The 18,412-nt window shown below is 42.9% G+C and overlaps 1 pseudogene; it reads right to left on the bottom strand.

Moving 5' to 3' along the window:
• Positions 1-15,361: 15,361 nt before the first annotated feature.
• Positions 15,362-16,950, bottom strand: LOC139833690 (uncharacterized; annotated as a pseudogene).
• Between the last annotated feature and the right edge of the window lie 1,462 nt (positions 16,951-18,412).

Raw genomic sequence — 18,412 nt, 5'->3', positions numbered from 1 at the left:
AGCTCGACTTGTCGAAAAGTTGTTTACGAAAAAGTTCAAAGAGTTGATTACGATAAGATTAGATCTTCCGTAGCAATGCTTATAGTCTGTGTGGATTATTCTAGTAATCGCTACATATTTCTTTCATGAGATATGATAGTAGGATGGCAAAATACATTACTTAACAGAAGTGTGTATTAAAGGTGTATACAAGATACAACCAATTGTTTTGCTAGTCCGTGGAATACTAGATAGGTATACGAACTTCAATTGGATGAAGTGAGTATCGCGGAGTTGGAATCTTCACCGGATGAAATAGTCAAAGAGTTTTGGATTTCATCAGAAACGATGAAGATGCTTGCATTTGCAAGAAATTAAGTGGGAGCGCTGAGACATATTTATAATACTTTATGTAGATGACATATAGTTGGTTATAAATGATGTAATTATATACTTGATTATAAAATGTTTCATTGAGAATTAACTTCAATGAAAGAATATGGATAGAAACATATTTAGTGTCAAGATCTATGAAGATAGATTGAAACACATAATAAGTTTAAGTCAAAGTACATAGAATGGATATTGAAGTAGTTCAATATAGAAATATTAAGAAGGTGTTCTTTTCATGTGAAGTTTTAACAAGACTTGAGTGTATCTGACACTCAATGAGTAAAAACACATGAGTGATTATGGATCACGAATAATATGTACACAATCAGATGTCCTGTGCTCTAAAATGTTATGAGAATATACCAGAATGATTCATGTGATGATCATTGGACGACAATAAGAATATCCTTTAGTACTTTAGAAGAACCAAGGATATATATATAATTTTATATGGGGCAATGTCAAACAAAACGTTGTAAGGTGTTGCACCGATATTTGTTTGGTCACATATAAAAATGAAATTCAAATCTCAATTAGGCTAAGTATTGTTTAAAAGGTAACACAATGCTAGATTTAGAAGAGTTCTAAATATTTTGATGGATTCTACAAACATAGGCAAAGCATGACATTGTTTTGACAATGACTGAGGATGTTGAGTCGAGAAGTTCTTTGAGAACTTGGTGTAGTTCCGATAGTGTCAGAACTTTAAAGCTATATTGTATGTGACAATATTAGTGACATATTTCAGACCGCGGAATTAAGGTTCCACCAGAAGACCGAACATATTTAATGCCGACTCATTTGGAAAATGAGTGATGCGTTGAGACGCAAATTAATTGCAAAATAAATACGTTTCTGAGCATGTTAGATCTGTTGACTAAAACTTCTCCCATGAGAAAAACATGATAAAGTACCGGAAAGCCAAGGTGTTATATCTTTACATATGTAAACTAGATTATTGACTCTAGTGCAAGTGGGAGTCTGTTGGAGATATGCCCAAGAGGCAATAATAAAATGGTTATTATAATATATCTTTGTGTTTATGATAATGTTTACATACCATGCTATAATTGTATTAACCGAAACATTGATACATGTGTGTTATGTGAACAACAAGGAGTCCCTAGTAAGCCTCTTGTATAACTAGCTTGTTGATTAATAGATGATCATAGTTTCATGATCATGAACATTGGATGTTATTAATAACAAGGTTATGTCATTATGTGAATGATGTAATGGACACACCCAATTAAGCGTAGCATAAGATCACGTCATTAAGTTATTTGCTATAAGCTTTTCGATACATAGTTACCTAGTCCTTTCGACCATGAGATCATGTACTTATACCGGAAAGGTACTTTGATTACATCAAACGCCACTGCGTAAATGGGTGGTTATAAAGGTGGGATTAAGTATCCGGAAAGTATGAGTTGAGGCATATGGATCAACAGTGGGATTTGTCCATCCCGATGACGGATAGATATACTCTGGGCCCTCTCGGTGGAATGTCGTCTAAATAGCTTGCAAGCATATGAATGGTTCATAAGAGACCACATACCACGGTACGAGTAAAGAGTACTTGTCAGGAGACGAGGTTGAACAAGGTATAGAGATACCGATGATCAAACCTCGGATAAGTAAAATATCGCGTGACAAAGGGAATTGGTATCGTATGTGAATGGTTCATTCGATCACTAAGTCATCGTTGAATATGTGGGAGCCATTATGGATCTCCAGATCCCGCTATTGGTTATTGGTCGGAGAGAGGTCTAAACCATGTCTACATAGTTCACGAACCGTAGGGTGACACACTTAAGGTTTAATGTTATAATAGTAGAACTTGAAAATGGAATGGAGTTCGAAGTATTGTTCGAAGTCTCGGATGGGATCCCGGACATCACGAGGAGTTCCGGAATGGTCCGGAGAATAAGATTCATATATAGGAAGTCATTTTATAAGTTTGAAAATGATCTGGTGCATTTATGAAAGGTTCTAGAAGGTTCTAGAAAAGTCCGGAAGAAATCACTTTGTAAGGCGGAATCCCGGAAGGACTCCACCACCCATGGCCGGCCAAACCTAGAGGGGTGGAGTCCCAGGTGGACTCCACCAAGGTGGCCGGCCACCCCCTCCCAAGGAAAGGTGGGAATCCCACCTCAAGTGGGAATCCCACCTTGGGTAGGTTTCATGTCATATGGAAGGTTTTGGTTTGGGGTCTTATTCGAAGACTTGTAGACCAACTCTTGGGTGTTCCACCTATATAATGAGGAGCAAGGGGAGGGGGCCGGCCACACAAAAGCCATTATGGCTGCACCCCTCATAGTGGCCGGCCACCTCCCCCTCTCCCAAACCCTAGCCGCCCCCCTCTCCTCCACCTCTCCCGCAACGCTTAGCGAAGCTCCACCGGAGATCTCCATCGCCACCGCCACCACGCCGTCGTGCTGCTGGATTCAAGGAGGAGCTACTACTTCCGCTGCCCGCTGGAACGGGGAGAAGGACGTCGTCTTCATCAACACCGAACGTGTGACCGAGTACGGAGGTGCTGCCCGATCGTGGCACCGTGATCAAGATCTTCTACGCGCTTTTGCAAGCGGCAAGTGATCGTCTACCGGAGCAACAAGAGCCTCATCTTGTAGGCTTTGGAAATCTTCAAGGGTGAGTCTCGATCATCTCCTCGTTGCTCCCGTCTTCTAGATTGCATCTTAGCTTGGATTGCGTTCTCGTGGTAGGAAAATTTTTGTTTTCTATGCAACGAATCCCTACAGCGGGAGCACCTCGGAGGCGGCGGTCGTCGAAGTGACGGCGGTCGTCCTCGCCTAGGAAGACCGGCGAGCAAAAACCCTCCGCCGGCTTTGTTTAGCTCCTCGGTGACAGTATAGTCACTCCGGGGACTAAAATTCTAGTTGAATTTAGGTGCCTAGATCGTAATGTACGTGCAATATGCATGTATTTTGCCTAGTATTGTACAAATTATGAACGAATTTAGCTTCATGCGACGAAATCGAGTGCGATCGCAAATTTTGGTTTCCCGCGATGTTTGATTTCATCGAGTTCGGTCACCTTTTCGGTTTCTGTTCTGCGCCATCGCTAAATCCGCAACCAAATTTTTTTTCGGGAGACTGAACGCTTTTTTCAGTTCCGATAAATAGGGGCTCTGTTAGAGTTTCTCTAACATGCTTGTGTGGGAGAGAGACATGCTCCGCTTTTTCATTTGAACACTTGTGTTCTTCGCTTTATTTTTCATGTTTGTGGCGAAAGCTGAAAGCCGCAGCACTTATTGTTATTTGGTTGGAAACAGAAAATGCTTCATGTGGTAATTGGTATATTGTCTTGAATAATTTGATACTTGGCAATTGTTTTGAGCTCTCAAGTAGATCATGTTTACGCTCTTGCATCATGTAGTTTAAACCTATTAGTGGAGAACTACCGTAGAGCTTGTTGAAATTTGGTTTGCATGATTGGTCTCTCTAAGGTCTAGATATTTTCTGGTAAAAGTGTTTGAGCAACAAGGAAGACAGTGTAGAGTCTTATAATGCTTGCAATATGTTCTTATGTAACTTTTGTCAGATCGGTTTATACTTGTGTTTGCTTCAAACAACCTTGCTAGCCAAAGCCTTGTACTGAGAGGGAATGCTTCTCGTGCATCCAAAATCTTGAGCCAAAACCTATGCCATTTGTGTCCACCATAACTACCTACTATGTGGTATTTTTCTGCCATTCCAAGTAAATAATTCATGTGCTACCTTTAAACAATTCAAAACTTTATTACTCCTTATTTGTGTCAATGTTTTATAGCTCATGAGGAAGTATGTGGTGTTTTATCTTTCAATCTTGTTGGGCAGACTTTCACCAATGGACTAGTGGCATATACATCCGCTTATCCAATAATTTTGCAAAAAGAGCTGGCAACGGGGTGCCCAGCCCCAATTAATTAACTTTCATTAATAATTCTCTTCACATGTTTTGCCCTGATTTATCAGTAAGCAACTTAATTTTGCAATAGACACTCCTCCATGGTATGTGAAATGTTGGAAGGCACCCGAGGATTCAGTTAGCCATGGCTTGTGAAAGCAAAAGGTTGGGACGAGTATCATCTATAAATAAAACTAAAATACATGTGTAAACAAAAGAGAAGAGGGATGATCTACCTTGCTGGTAGAGATAACGTCCTTCATGGGAGCCGCTCTTTGAAAGTCTGTTTGACAAGGGGGTTAGAGTGCCCACTACCATTCGTTGACAACAACAAACACCTCTCAAAACTTTATTTTTATGCTCTCTATATGATTTCAAAACTTGAAAAGCTCTAGCACATGATTTAATCCCCGCTTCCCTCTGCGAAGGGCCTTTCTTTTACTTTATGTTGAGTCAGTTTACCTACTTCTTTCTATCTTAGAAGCAAACACTTGTGTCAACTCTGTGTGCATTGATTCTTACATGCTTGCTTATTGCACTTATTATATTACTTTGTGTTGACAATTATCCATGAGATATGCATGTTTAAAGTTGAAAGCAATTGCTGAAACTTAAATCTTCCTTTGTGTTGCTTCAAAACCTTGTATTAAGAATCTATTGCTTTATGAGTTAACTCTTATGCAAGACTTTTTGATGCTTGTCTTGAAAGTACTATTCATGAAAAGTTTTTGCTATATGATTCAGTTGTTTAGTCATTATCTTTTTGTTAGCAAACTATAGACCATTGCTTTGAGTCACTTCATTCATCTCATATGCTTTACAATAGTATTGATCAAGATTATGTTGGTAGCATGTCACTTCAGAAATTATTCTTTTTATCGTTTACCTACTCGAGGGCGAGTAGGAACTAAGCTTGGGGATGCTTGATACGTCTCCAACGTATCTATAATTTCTTATGTTCCATGCTAGTTTTATGACAATACCTACATGTTTTACTCACACTTTATAATGTTTTTATGCATTTTCTGGGACTAACCTATTAACAAGATGCCACAGTGCCAGTTCCTGTTTTCTGCTGTTTTTGATTTCAGAAAAGTTGTTTTACAAATATTCTCGAAATTGGACGAGACAAAAGCCCACGACCCTATTTTCCACGGAGTGTTCCAGAAGACCGAAGAGGAGTCGAGGAAGGCCAGCAGGGGGCCCTCCCCATATGGCGGCGCGGGGGGCCCCACTGCCGCGCCGAGACATGGGGAGGGAGCCCCCTGGCTCCCCCGATGCTGCCCCTTCACCTATTTATTCCTTCGTCCCCGAAAACCCTAGTACCCAGAGCCAAAAATACCAGAACAGTTCCAGAGACGCCGCCGCCGTCAACCCTAACTCGGGGGGTTCAGAAGATCTCCTCCGGCACCCTGCCGGAGAGGGGAATCATCACCGGAGGGCTCTACATCACCATGCCCGCCTCCGGACTGATGCGTGAGTAGTTCATCCTTGGACTACAGGTCCATAGCAGTAGCTAGATGGTTGTCTTCTCCTATTGTGCCATCATGTTTAGATCTTGTGAGCTGCCTATCATGATCAAGATCATCTATTTGTAATGCTATATGTTGTGTTTGTTGGGATCCGATGAATATGGAATACTATGTCAAGTTGATTATTGATCTATCATATATGTGTTGTTTATGATCTTGCATGCTCTCCGTTGCTAGTAGAGGCTCTGGCCAAGTTGATACTTGTGACTCCAAGAGGGAGTATTTATGCTAGATAGTGGGTTCATGTCTCCATTGAATCTGGGAGTGACAAAGAACCCCTAAGGTTGTGGATGTGTTGTTGCCACTAGGGATAAAACATCAATGCTTTGTCTAAGGATATTTGTATTGTTTACATTACGCACAGTACTTAATGCAATTGTCTGTTGCTTGCAACTTAATACTGGAAGGGGTGCGGATGCTAACCCGAAGGTGGACTTTTTAGGCATAGATGCATGCTGGATGGCGGTCTATGTTCTTTGTCGTAATACCCTAAGTAAATCTCATAGTAGTCATCATGATATGTATGTGCATTGTTATGCCCTCTCTATTTGTCAATTGCCCAACTGTAATTTGTTTACCCAACATGTTATTTATCTTATTGGAGAGACACCACTAGTGAACTGTGGACCCCGGTCCATTCTTTTACATCTGAAATACAACCTACTGCAATCATTGTTCTCTTTTGTTTTCTGCAAGCAAACATCATTTTCCACACCATACGTTTAATCCTTTGTTTTCAGCAAGTCGGTGAGATTGACAACCTCACTGTTAAGTTGGGGCAAAGTAGTTTGATTGTGTTGTGCAGGTTCCACGTTGGCACCAGAATCCCTGGTGTTGCGCCGCACTACACTCCTTCACCAACAACCTTCACGTGATCTTCATCTCCTACTGGTTCGATAACCTTGGTTTCTTACTGATGGAAAACTCGTTGCTGTACTCATCATACCTTCCTCTTGGGGTTCCCAACGGACATGTGCTTTACCGTCACAAGCACCCTCCGGGGTGGGATATCCAAGGTATCTGTCTTCAAAAGTATCACGGACAACTTCCATGATATGTCTCACTGCTTGCTGATTTGCTTCAGGACAGTTCTCACTAAACAACAGGGAACATTTGTTGACACTCAACAGTTTGCCAGACGCCTTCTCAAATACTGATATAGCATTTTTAACCACAGTAGCTTGATCAGGATTGGCACGGAAAAACATCAGACAGTCATCGGCAAACATCAAGTGAGAGATACCAGGTGATGTCCTGCAGATCTTGAATTCTTGCAAACTACTGGACCAGACAGCTCTGTTGATCACCGAAGAAAGGCTTTCGGCTACAAAGAGGAAAAGGTAGGGGGATAGAGGGTCTCCCTACCTTAAACCCCTAGTGGGGATGATTGTATCTGTAAGCTGACCATTCACCTGGATAGTAAACTTGACTGATCTCACACATCCCATTACCCATCCAACCCATTTGCTATCAAAACCCCACTTGAGGAGCGCTCCCTCCAAAAACTCCCAATCAACTCTTTCATAAGCTTTAGAAAGATCCATTTTGTATGCACAGAAAGAATCCTCTCCTTTTCTTGACCTATGAATAGCATGAAAGCATTCAAAAGCAATAAGAGCATTATCCGAGATGAGTCTACCAGGGAGGAAAGCACTTTGATTTTCTGAGATTAGAGCATTGAGATGTGGTCTGAGCCTATTAACAAGGCATTCGGACAGGATTTTGTAGAAGACGTTGCACAAGGAGATGGGTCTATAATCCTTGAGGTCCGAGGTATCACTCGATTTAGGAATTAGGACAACCTTGGTCATATTAAAATCATCAGGGATTGTGCCGTCTCGGAAAAATTGCTTGATGGCAGCACAAACTTCTTTTTTGAGCAAGCCCCAGTTTCTTTGGAAGAACCTAGCGGGTAATCCATTAGGGCCCGAAGCTTTTAGTGGCCCAATTTGAAATAGTGCATCTCCGATCTCGTCGTCAGTGACCTCAGCCATTAGAGCCTGATTAATCTGGTCAGAAATAGCAGGTTCAATGAGGTCAATCAAACCAGTAGGATCAACCAACGGGTCATCAGTATAGAGGTCATTAAAAAAATCGGTAGCCAACTTCAGAAATTCCTTTTCATTGGTTGTTTCAGAGCCATCTTTCTTCTTTAGTTTTCTGATTTTGTTCTTCTTTGCTCTTCCAGTAGCTTTACGATGGAAGAACTTGGTATTTTGATCACCTTCTTTTAACCATTTAATTCTAGATTGTTGTCTCCACGTGATTTCTTCTCTATGGAGGATTTCATCCAGCCTAGCTGCCACACACTTGATTTCTTGTTGGTTTCGACTATAGTTCCTTTTCTGCAGATTTCCAAATCTTTTCTTCAGCTTTTTTATTTCTTTGTTGATGGACCCAAAGTTTTCTTTACTCCATGCATTCATTGAAGCCATTGTAGACGCAAGTTTACCCTGGACCTCCTCCAGGGATTTAGCTGGGCTTAGCTGCTTCCACGCATCCTCCACACAATCAGCAAAAGAGCACTCCCTCTCCCACATGGCTTCATATCTGGGGGCAGGGAGGATTGTTGGGACCTCTCACTCTTGAGGCTGATGAGGACAGGGCAGTGATCTGAACATTTGAAAGGGCTAAAAGTGGCTACCACTAGCAAAAGGTAGACCTTCGGAAGACCCGTTGGTGTAGCGTGGAGCCCTCTCGTGCTTATACGTGTTGCAGGCGGAGCGGTCTCCGTAAGAGTACTTTCACTGTGCATCATGAAGGTGTACTCCAAAGTGCAGCATATGTGTACTCCCAAGTATCTAAAAATACAAATATAGCAAATATCGAAGCGCAAGCTACACTAAAACAAAAGCAAACCGATATACAAGTGTGCTGAAACAGAAGTACACTGAAAATACATCCACAGTAAAAACCGAAATACAAAACCCGAAGTGGACCGTACACTATAAACCCGAAGTGTGCACCGTACATTTGAAACCCAAGTACACTACTTGCGGTTAATTCTGTTGCACCACGATTAAGCCACGTATAGAACGCATCTGTTAGATTTGCGGCAAAAGTGATTAACTTTTTTAATGGTGATTCAGGACAAAGAAGTCTGGAGACCGCCGCAACGGTCATGTGCACGTGCCCGCTTGTAACGCCTGAGCCTGACAGCCATTGTTCCGATCGACCCGGTTGCTCATGCCCCCGGCGTGTCACCGTCGTAGCGTGAACCACACGTGCATGAGATGGACGGAGCAGATACTGTAATGTACTAGTATCGGCTTTGGTGTTGGCGTGCTGCAGCCGTCAGTGGAGAGAACAGGATCCGTGTCGAGCGGTGGCGCCACGTCCTAGCGTCGGCAACACGGCGGCTGTGCATGCAAAGGAAATAAGAGCAAGTTTAATAGCAGAGTTGTTGGTTAAACCAAATGCTATGTTATCTATAGTTAATTTAGAGATAATATATACTACAATGAGATAAAATTGCATTAATTTATTATTGTATGTCTCACCTTTCACTCACGTAAACTGTCTAAGACTGCTCATAGTGGGAGTAACATCACACATCCCAAGCTATTTTAATGACATGACATGACAATAAATAAAAAAAAAAGTGAGGTGGTAACTAGCTATGTTAGAGTAAATTCAATAGTATAGCCAACAGTTGACTATAAGCAAGTGTCATGTCATTTATAATTAACTTATAGTCAACATGTACAATAGTAAGCTAAAAATATGTCCTACTTTATCAATATGTGGCTTAACTTCCACTCTCACAAAGTGTCTAGAAACACATGCTAGACTGGCTCTTGCATTAGAGCACACTCCTCTTATCTCTCCTCCTCTCTCTCCTCCAACTAAGCAATAATATATTATTTTAATCCTTATAGCCAGCTGACTAGAATTTTTTGTACTTGCTCTTACCATAACATCACACATTATAAGGCAATATGAGTCTACAACATAATAAATAACACAATGCATGAAACAACATCTAAGTTACTGTCCACTATGGAGCTAGTACTCTAAGTTACTCCCCACTAGAGTACGTGCTAGAGCTAGCTCTTCATGAAAGCCCACTCCTCTTCTCTCTCATTTTCTCTCCTCCAACTAATCAACAATATATTATTTTAATCCTTGTAGCTAGATGATTAGAATTTATTGTACTTGCATTAAGAAAACTTGGGCGTTGGATCACGCTGGCTGAGTTGAATCATTTGTGAACCACATAGATGTGCAGAAAATTTAAAATGCCACTTCTTCCGGCATACTTTTTTGTTAGAAAATTGGGATATTGAAAAACAATTTAACTAATCCCTGTTCACTTTTCTAATCCGTGGAAGGTTTTTCCGTCGACAAGACCCAAAACACAATAGAATTATGTTTATACCCAATCGATCGATCCCTGGGTTTGAATTTTGAAATAAGTACGCCATCGATCTGCTTCTTCCCCGAGCGATTGGTGGCTTCGGTACTCTCACGTCGTCTCCCGAGAAGTGAGAGGATGTTCTTGGGGAAGCGAGGAGCGGTGTCGCGACATGGAGGAAGCGAGGCACATTAGGCGGGAATTTCGTGCATGCGACGGATTTTGACGGCCAATTCCTTCGACGGCTTAGAAATGTGAACTGAGTGATTATCTATAAAAAAAACTTCAAAAAAATCCGATATCAAACGAAGGTCCCAGAACGATGGTGGCTCCACCTAACACGACACCACAACGACATTTCACATGCATAGATCATCCCTGCTGATTTCTGCATAATAGCACAGGTACCCCAACAAAAACCAGTTCGACCGGTCCCAAAAAGCTGGTGCACCCCATAGATAGTGAGCTGGGAGGTGAACCAAACCACACCAGCCTCCGCCCTGCGGCGCTGCCGCTCCGGCCACCAGCCCACGAGCGCATCAGAAGCTAGCGCTGGCTTGTTTTCTAATCATTGGCAATTTGGCATGCATGTGCACACAACCTCGGAAAATTATTATGCGCCGCATGCACGTTGACGCGCGCAGAGGAAGCTGACGGGACGACGGGCTGGCTGCGTGTCGCGTTCCGGCGAGCCGCGCCGGCGCCGGATCGATCCGCGATTGGATCTAGGCGTTGGCTCATGTCGTCGGCAGCGGAGCTCTCAAGATGATGATGGGTTGTTTGACATTATCTTACTTCGCTAGGGCCGTTCGGTGTTCCCTCGGCTTGGGAACGGTTTTGTCAGCCTCCTCGACCACATAGTACTACTGCTTCCACTTTCCAGCGATTGTAACGTGAGACATGTGAGTGAGTAACTCATCACTTTTAATCACCGGACATGTGAATGAGTCGAGGTCATGGCCTGCACGGAGCAGGGTTGAAACGGCCACGCCTACCAAGGTACTGTCTTGTGATGCTGCTCTTACGCCAACACTGAAAGTTACGGCCCTATTTGCTCAAGGGTTCAACAACATTTCGTTGCTGATACTCTACAAACGTACTTCCAATAAACCTTTTTTCGATACAAATGCCATATGCACCAACAAGATGAAGAGATACACACTGTCAACAAAAAATAAATAGAGAAAACAAAACAAAGACGCCGCCGTGGTGTTGAATCACTCGTAATAGTAGCACTCTAATCACCACTGAAAACAACACCTAGACTAGTAACGAGATTGATTCGAAAAAAGAGAGTACAAAGTAGAAATGAGATTCTTCAAAAGTAACGCCTCGAAGAAAGAAACAATGCATGAGCGTTGCCGTCGCCCGATCAAAGATCCTGAGTTTTCAACTTGGAAAATGTCCGAGTTTCCAAAGCGATGCAATCCAACTGTGCTGCAAATCGTCAAATGCTTGACACTACGGGAGAACCTATGCCGCATTGTTTTCATTGCAACCAGTACCCTTTCCACCATTACCAACCTCCCATATCTCACTCACCATGACTCTCCACATGTGTCAATTTCGTGAAAATATGTAGTAAGTGGCACTTTTACGGTACCTTTTACTGCTCATGGGTGAGGGAGAGGTATGAACTCAATGGACGGCTTAGATTCAGCAATGGAGATTAGACACAACAGGCCCATGAAGCTATAAGTAGCAGAAAAAACGTTTGGTTGATAAACTAGTTGTGGCCCTATCGATTAAGGTTTCTATAACATTTAGTTGCTAATTAAATTAGTTGGTATTACTGATACACATGCTTCTACTTTTAAAGAAAAGATAACCATGCTTCTAGGATAGTACAACCTTCACTTAAAAATAAGTGACTCAACTTTATTAAGTCGTTGATGTATCTAGACATGTTTAGATACTAGTTGAGTCACTTATTTTTGAACGTAAGGGAGTACATGAGTTTAGCGTGCATCCGAAGATGCTGATAGGGACATTGTGTGTATCCTTTTGGCATGGAAGAATACCAACCAAAAAGTGACAAACCAGGAGACGAGATGGAAATTATACTTCTCCAGCACAATTAATTCTCCAGCCCACTTTCCATACAGAAGAACGAAATCTTTTTTATTTTCTTGTGTGTTCATGTTCGGAAAGGTTTCTTGTGAGTAGTTAGTTAGTTAGTTAAGGAACGAAATATGCTATATTCGATAGACACCACAATTCCATCATGTGTGATTGTGGTCCAAGAATACCACCACACACTTACTATATTCAGCCTATGCTCCCCTGCCAAGCAAATGAGCCAAACTCCGACACACTTCGCAACAAAAGAACAGCGAAAAAATAAGATCAAAGTTTCACGACAGAAATCCACGCGCGAAGCCTCCAAAGAAACTTCATCGGTGGCAACGAGCCAACATAACGTGCACGCGAGGACCACCGAAGGATTCTTGGAGATTTCAGCTGCCATGCATGTCTAAAACTGCAGAGCTGTTGTGTCTAGCATTGCTCATGATTCTCGATCCGCGCTCGCTACAGCCATATGCATGGGTTTATCGTTTGCGGCGTCTGTTCTTGATGCAGTGCCAACATTGCTTCGATGCTATCATGCGACCGGATATATATGTGTACCCTAGCTAGAGCTTCGAGATCGTGAGCTCGATTTGTCTGTGGGATGGTACGTACGTGCAAGATTTTAATAGTAACACAATGATCTGTCCATGGCGTAAGTTAATAGTAACACAATGACCTGTCCATCGCATAAGCACCATCCAGGTAATCACCATACACGCGGGAAAACGTCTGGATCGCTCGCGTGGCTCCTCGGGCGGCTCGATCGGGCCAAACCCTAGCCGCCGCCCTCCAACCCTCCTTCCCCGCATCTTCCCGCCACCACCGGAGGAACCCGGCAGACAAAGCCCCTCCCGACAGGCGGTGGTGGCGGGCTCTCATCTCCGAGGACATATGCTGGTGGCAAGGGCCTCCTTTTATTCGCATGGTGGGATCTCTAGCAGGATCATAGATTCATAGTGATGGCCTTGGACGGCGCGGCTCGTCTGGCAGAGATGGAAGCCGGGACAGCGACTTTGGACTTATTCATCGATCTTGGCGAGATCACTGTGACCGCAAGGGCGGCACGACACCTGACTCGGGGGGACTCGGTATGGGTCGTCCCCTCATCTCCGCGTGGTGGTGGTGGTGGTCCCCTTCGATATCTCTTATCTGTTGTTGCGAGCCGGCGAGCAGCGGGTGGGGGCCTGTTGATCCGCCTAATAGAAGAGGTGGTCCTTAGGTTTTTCTCGCGAAGCTAAAGATGGTGTTCTACTTGATGTCGGCCCTCATTGATTTGGCCAATGAAGAGTTTCGGAAGGCTCCGTTGGCGATCTTCTTTAGGCGCCTGATACCTGTAGATTGGTTGATCGGCTGTGATTAGGTCGTGCGCACCCATATTTTAGACGTGCGGCTTTAGGAGGGGGTGACGTAAAGCTTCACTATCTTTCTCCATCATGGGATTTTTAGGTTTTCGACTTCCGTGAGGGCAGACATCGTCCATCACCGTCATCGGCTCCGGCGACAAGTAGACGATCTACCAGAAAAAACCCTACTTTCTAGGGTTTATTATTATTCGCGTTCAATTTTATTGGTATCACTTTTGTGTAACTGTTAGTGTACCGTTTGCATAACTATTTTAGTCTTGAGCATATATGCAGTAAAAAAAAATTCAAAGTTGTGTACCAAAAGGTTTCAAAACAAAAAAAAGCGACGGCGCGTTTGCTGCAGCGCGCGGATACGGGCGGTCAGTGTCCACGTTCTTCGCAACCAAACCGTTATTTGGCGGACTGGGTGTATGATTGACCATTCCGATTTCCGCCGCCAGTTCAAATTACAAAACCTGCCCGAGCCCCGACCAACGTACGCAGCAGAAGAAGTGCACAGAAAACGCCCAGCGCGCGGCAGCCAACACTGACTTGAATCCAATGAAAGGCTGACAGCTTCGGGGAAGAAGTGGCAGTATGGTGGTAGTACTGCCCATCCCATTCAAATCCTACCAACGGTCGGGGCAGGCGGGCGAGCCAGCCAACCGCACAGGCTTTCCCTCCTCCATCCTGTCCAGTGTCCAGGGGGAGAGAGGCGGACACGGGCGGCAGGACCACCGGCACGTCGGTCGGAGACACACACGCGGACACGGGGGAGCGCGCGCGCACCGCTCGCGCGTCGCTGTTCGGCGCCGCTTTACGCACGGAGCGCACGCCCCGGCGTTGATGAATGCGGAGGCGCCTCCCCCAACCTCCAAAGCTGACCTGTTCTCTGCGGCGTCTCTGTCACCGGAAGGAGGGAGGGTGAGAAGAGAAGTGAACGCGGCACGCCGCGGCAGCAGCCTTGTTCCGCCTGTCGCCGGCGCCGGCACGCGCGCGGTTCAACCGAGGCTGCTCCGGCAACGGCACGAAACACCACCTAGCTAGACTTTTTGCGGTTTTAATCAGTTGATGGGCTAATCTGTTGTCTTGCTCATCCAATCAACTAATTAGCTCGGTCGCGGCGAAACAACAGCTACGTATGTCTCGCATGCACTGCTTCAGTAGTACACAACTTTTAAAAACGTTACTACTATGTCATAAGCTTGGATGAAAACTCATTTTTAGGATTTCTCAAAGGTCATGCTCAGTACGCATCGAAAAGGATGTCACAGATTTATCTCAATTCGAATTTATCTAGACATCAATTTGCGTATTGATACATACGAATGCAGACCAATCTCTGACGTCCTTTTCAAAAGGGTATACTTTTTCAGTCTTGTTACCAAGGCTAAATAGTCAAATAGATAACAAAGTGATTTTGTTTTTCTAGAATACACCCTAGAAGGCAGTGGCGGAGCCAGGATTGAAGCAAGCCCCGGGCTAAAAACTAAACGCAAAAGTAACTACTAAAAAAATCTTATAATAGCACAGAAAAATTGGTACGGTAGCAAGAATGAACATATTTTTTCAGATCCATTGTTGATTCTCCAAGAACATGCATAAGAAATAACTAAAAAACTTAAAATAGTTTAATGGGATACAAAATATGGTACCAATTCACTAGTTTTGTGCGTCCGTGCCTCCCATGAACCTCATCAACATTAGAAGAGGAACCAATACCTTCAAGAAAGCAAGAATATTTCTTATGGAAAAGCGCAAACATGAAGTGCAATAGAAAATCATTCGTACAAATATGAAAACTTACTGAAACGACGAGGTAAAATTCCTCTTCGTGAGCTATATCCTTGAAAACGATATAAGATATCATCATCATTGATAGAGTGAAATACGTCTCGTTCAATATAGCATACCATGTTATAATTCATCCAATCATCACCCATTTTATTCGTCAACTCGATCTTGATAATGTTCATAGCCGAGAAAGCTCTCTCTACTGATGCCGTTGCAACGGGCAAAATCAATGCCAACTCAATAAGACGATACACCAAAGGAAAAGCAGTGTGTCTATCTGTTTGAACCATCTTCACATCAAGATTACCAAGGTCATGACAACTCAAAAAATCCGGATCACCTCTCACATCAGCAATGGATGTCTCAAGTTGGTTTCTAAGAACAAAAGAGATCTCATATATGGAGAAGTCATCAGCATACATCATAGCAAGTTCAACAAGTTTATCTTCATCAAAGTTAGCAAATGAGTTCTTTGGATCAAGACAAGCGATGCACCTCAACAACTGAGTTGATTTTTCAGCAAAGCGGTTATTCAACTCAACAATAATTTGGTCATGGACAACATTGAATATTTCATATCTAAAGCGGTGATAGTAAGTTACCATTGTACTTCCACAACCCATGGAGCAAACTCGAGCGGGTATTGTATCATCCATGTTTGGTACTACAATTTTATATTTGACACAAAAGTCATTTGTCTCATTGAAGAGTTCACCCCAACCATTTTCTCTGATACCTTGAAGATTTTCCAGTGTTACGTCAATCAAACTCACAACACGAATAATGGTTTGATCTTTCTTTTGCAAACAATGTGACAAATCATTAGTCTTGCCTAATAATCTGATCATAAGATGCAATATGAGAACAAACTCAAAGCTCTCCATCTGAGTAATCAAGCCACCAGCTGTGGTTCTCTGTGTAAGATTTTATGCATCATCATGAACATTCTCTAATACATGAAGAACAAATTCTCACACTGAAATGAATCTACACAAAGTTTTATGGTGTGTGCCCCACCGTGTATCCCCAGGTTTTACAAGATTGGTTGCTTGGTTTTTTCCTCTTCCTGAAAATATTTCTCCAGACTCTAGTTTGCCCACCATTGTGTCATGTTGATGTTGGGCTACTTCATCATGTCTTTTACAAGAATCATTAAAAGTATTGACAATCAAAGTGGTGTTGTTAAAAAATCCAATATGGAGGAACAACACTTGGCCACTGCAACAACCACTAACTGCAACTGATGGGCAAAGCAATGAATGTAAAATGCATATGGATTTTCATCCAATATTAACCTTTGCAAGCCACGAAATTGCCCTCTCATGTTAGAAGCACCATCATACCCTTGCCCTCTCAAATTGGACATAGACAGACCATGATCAAGAAACATACCATCCAAAGCTGCCTTTAGTGAAGCTGCTCTCGTGTCAGGAACATGAATAGTCCCAATAAATCTCTCAATCACATACCCTTTTTTGTCAACATACCTACATAAGACAAATAATCATTAGTAAAAAAATAACTAACTAACATGTAAATAAAAAAATAAAAAACAAGCTGCAAACCTCAAAACCATAGCCAGTTGCTCATTTATAGATGCATCTCTAGATTCATCAAAAGTAAAGAAAATTTCCGGTCACCAATATCGGCGATAATGGATCGGGTGGTCTCTTCTGCGCAAGCCTTGCACAAGTCCAACTGTATCTGATGACAAGTCATCAAATGGTTCCCACCGGCACTTTCAAGCAAAGTCCTAGCATTTGGATCTTTTTTCTTGTACCATTTCATCATTTCCAAAAAGTTCCCCTGATTCTTTGAGCTTGGAGACTCATCATGACCACGAAAAGCAAGTGCTTGCAACATAAGAAATCTGATAACACCTAAAATAATGATAAGATGAGCTTTGTACTGTTGTTGTTCCTTTATGGTACCACGCTCAATCACATGTGTCACTGATTGCCTTTGATTCTTGAAGCCACATAACATTGTCTAGATTTATTATGAGCACTATCAAGTCCACCAACGTGTGCATTAAGAACACTAGGTCCATCTTTCCTATTTTTGAAGCCCACCTTAGTGAATGATTCAATGCCAAAGTTGTGTGCTTTACTTTTCTTAAAAAGAAAGCAATAGAAACAAAATGCAGCATTTTTAGCAACACTATACTCTAACCAATCTCCATGATTCTTGAACCAACTATCATGAAAGCTTCTAAGCCTACCGGCTTTTCCAAACGGTGTCCTCTTATATTTGTGACCAATAGGTTGTCATGGACCTAAATTAAGATACTCCCTTCTAGCAACATCTTGTATGTTAGGATCTAAATCCTCAATAGGTGTCCTAAGACCGGGATCCGAAATAATAACATTCATACCAACTCCGAGATGATTATTTGCATTGGCAACACGAGATGCGATGGATGATCCACTTTGGGGAGTCGATTCAATTTCAATAGCATTTTCACTTTGAGGAGGTTCTTCGCTTTGAGCAGTTTCTTCATATTGAGGGTTCGTTGATGCATTCGCTTTTGAGATCGATGGAAAAAATATCTTCATCTGCTGTTCCTAAACATAAAACCAATTACAAACAATTGTTAAACCATACTTATTCATTATTTATTCCAACTTCCTGAATCCTAAACCTTGTCTATTTGTAAAACAAAAAATTACCTAGTTTAAAGTTGTGCCCAGAGATCAATCAGAAGCACTGAAGCAGGGACCGATCAGAGTTCAGGCAGGCAGGCAGCCCGCGGCCGGGCAGCACTGCAGCAGTGACGAAGGATGGAGGCGCGGCGATGTACGCGCACACAGGCAGGGGCGTCGGGGCGGGCGGCGGCGAAGCGTCCGACGTCGCTGTTTTGATGAACTGACGAAGATCGATCTACGCGAGTTGCGCATGGCCTGGGCATCGTGGGGCGAGTTTGGAGAGAATTACGGAAACGAGGCTTCCTCTTTCAGCTGAGTTGGGCCAGCGCCCCGAGCCAATGTTTTTTTTTGGTTATGGCAAGAAGAAATTTTCCTGCGACCCGGGCCATGGCC

The sequence above is a fragment of the Lolium perenne genome, chromosome 7 (genome assembly GCF_019359855.2).
Source record: "Lolium perenne isolate Kyuss_39 chromosome 7, Kyuss_2.0, whole genome shotgun sequence".
NCBI classification, from domain to species: Eukaryota; Viridiplantae; Streptophyta; class Magnoliopsida; order Poales; family Poaceae; genus Lolium; species Lolium perenne.
Note: the sequence above shows the minus strand (reverse complement) of the source record. Positions and strands in the feature narration are given on the sequence as shown.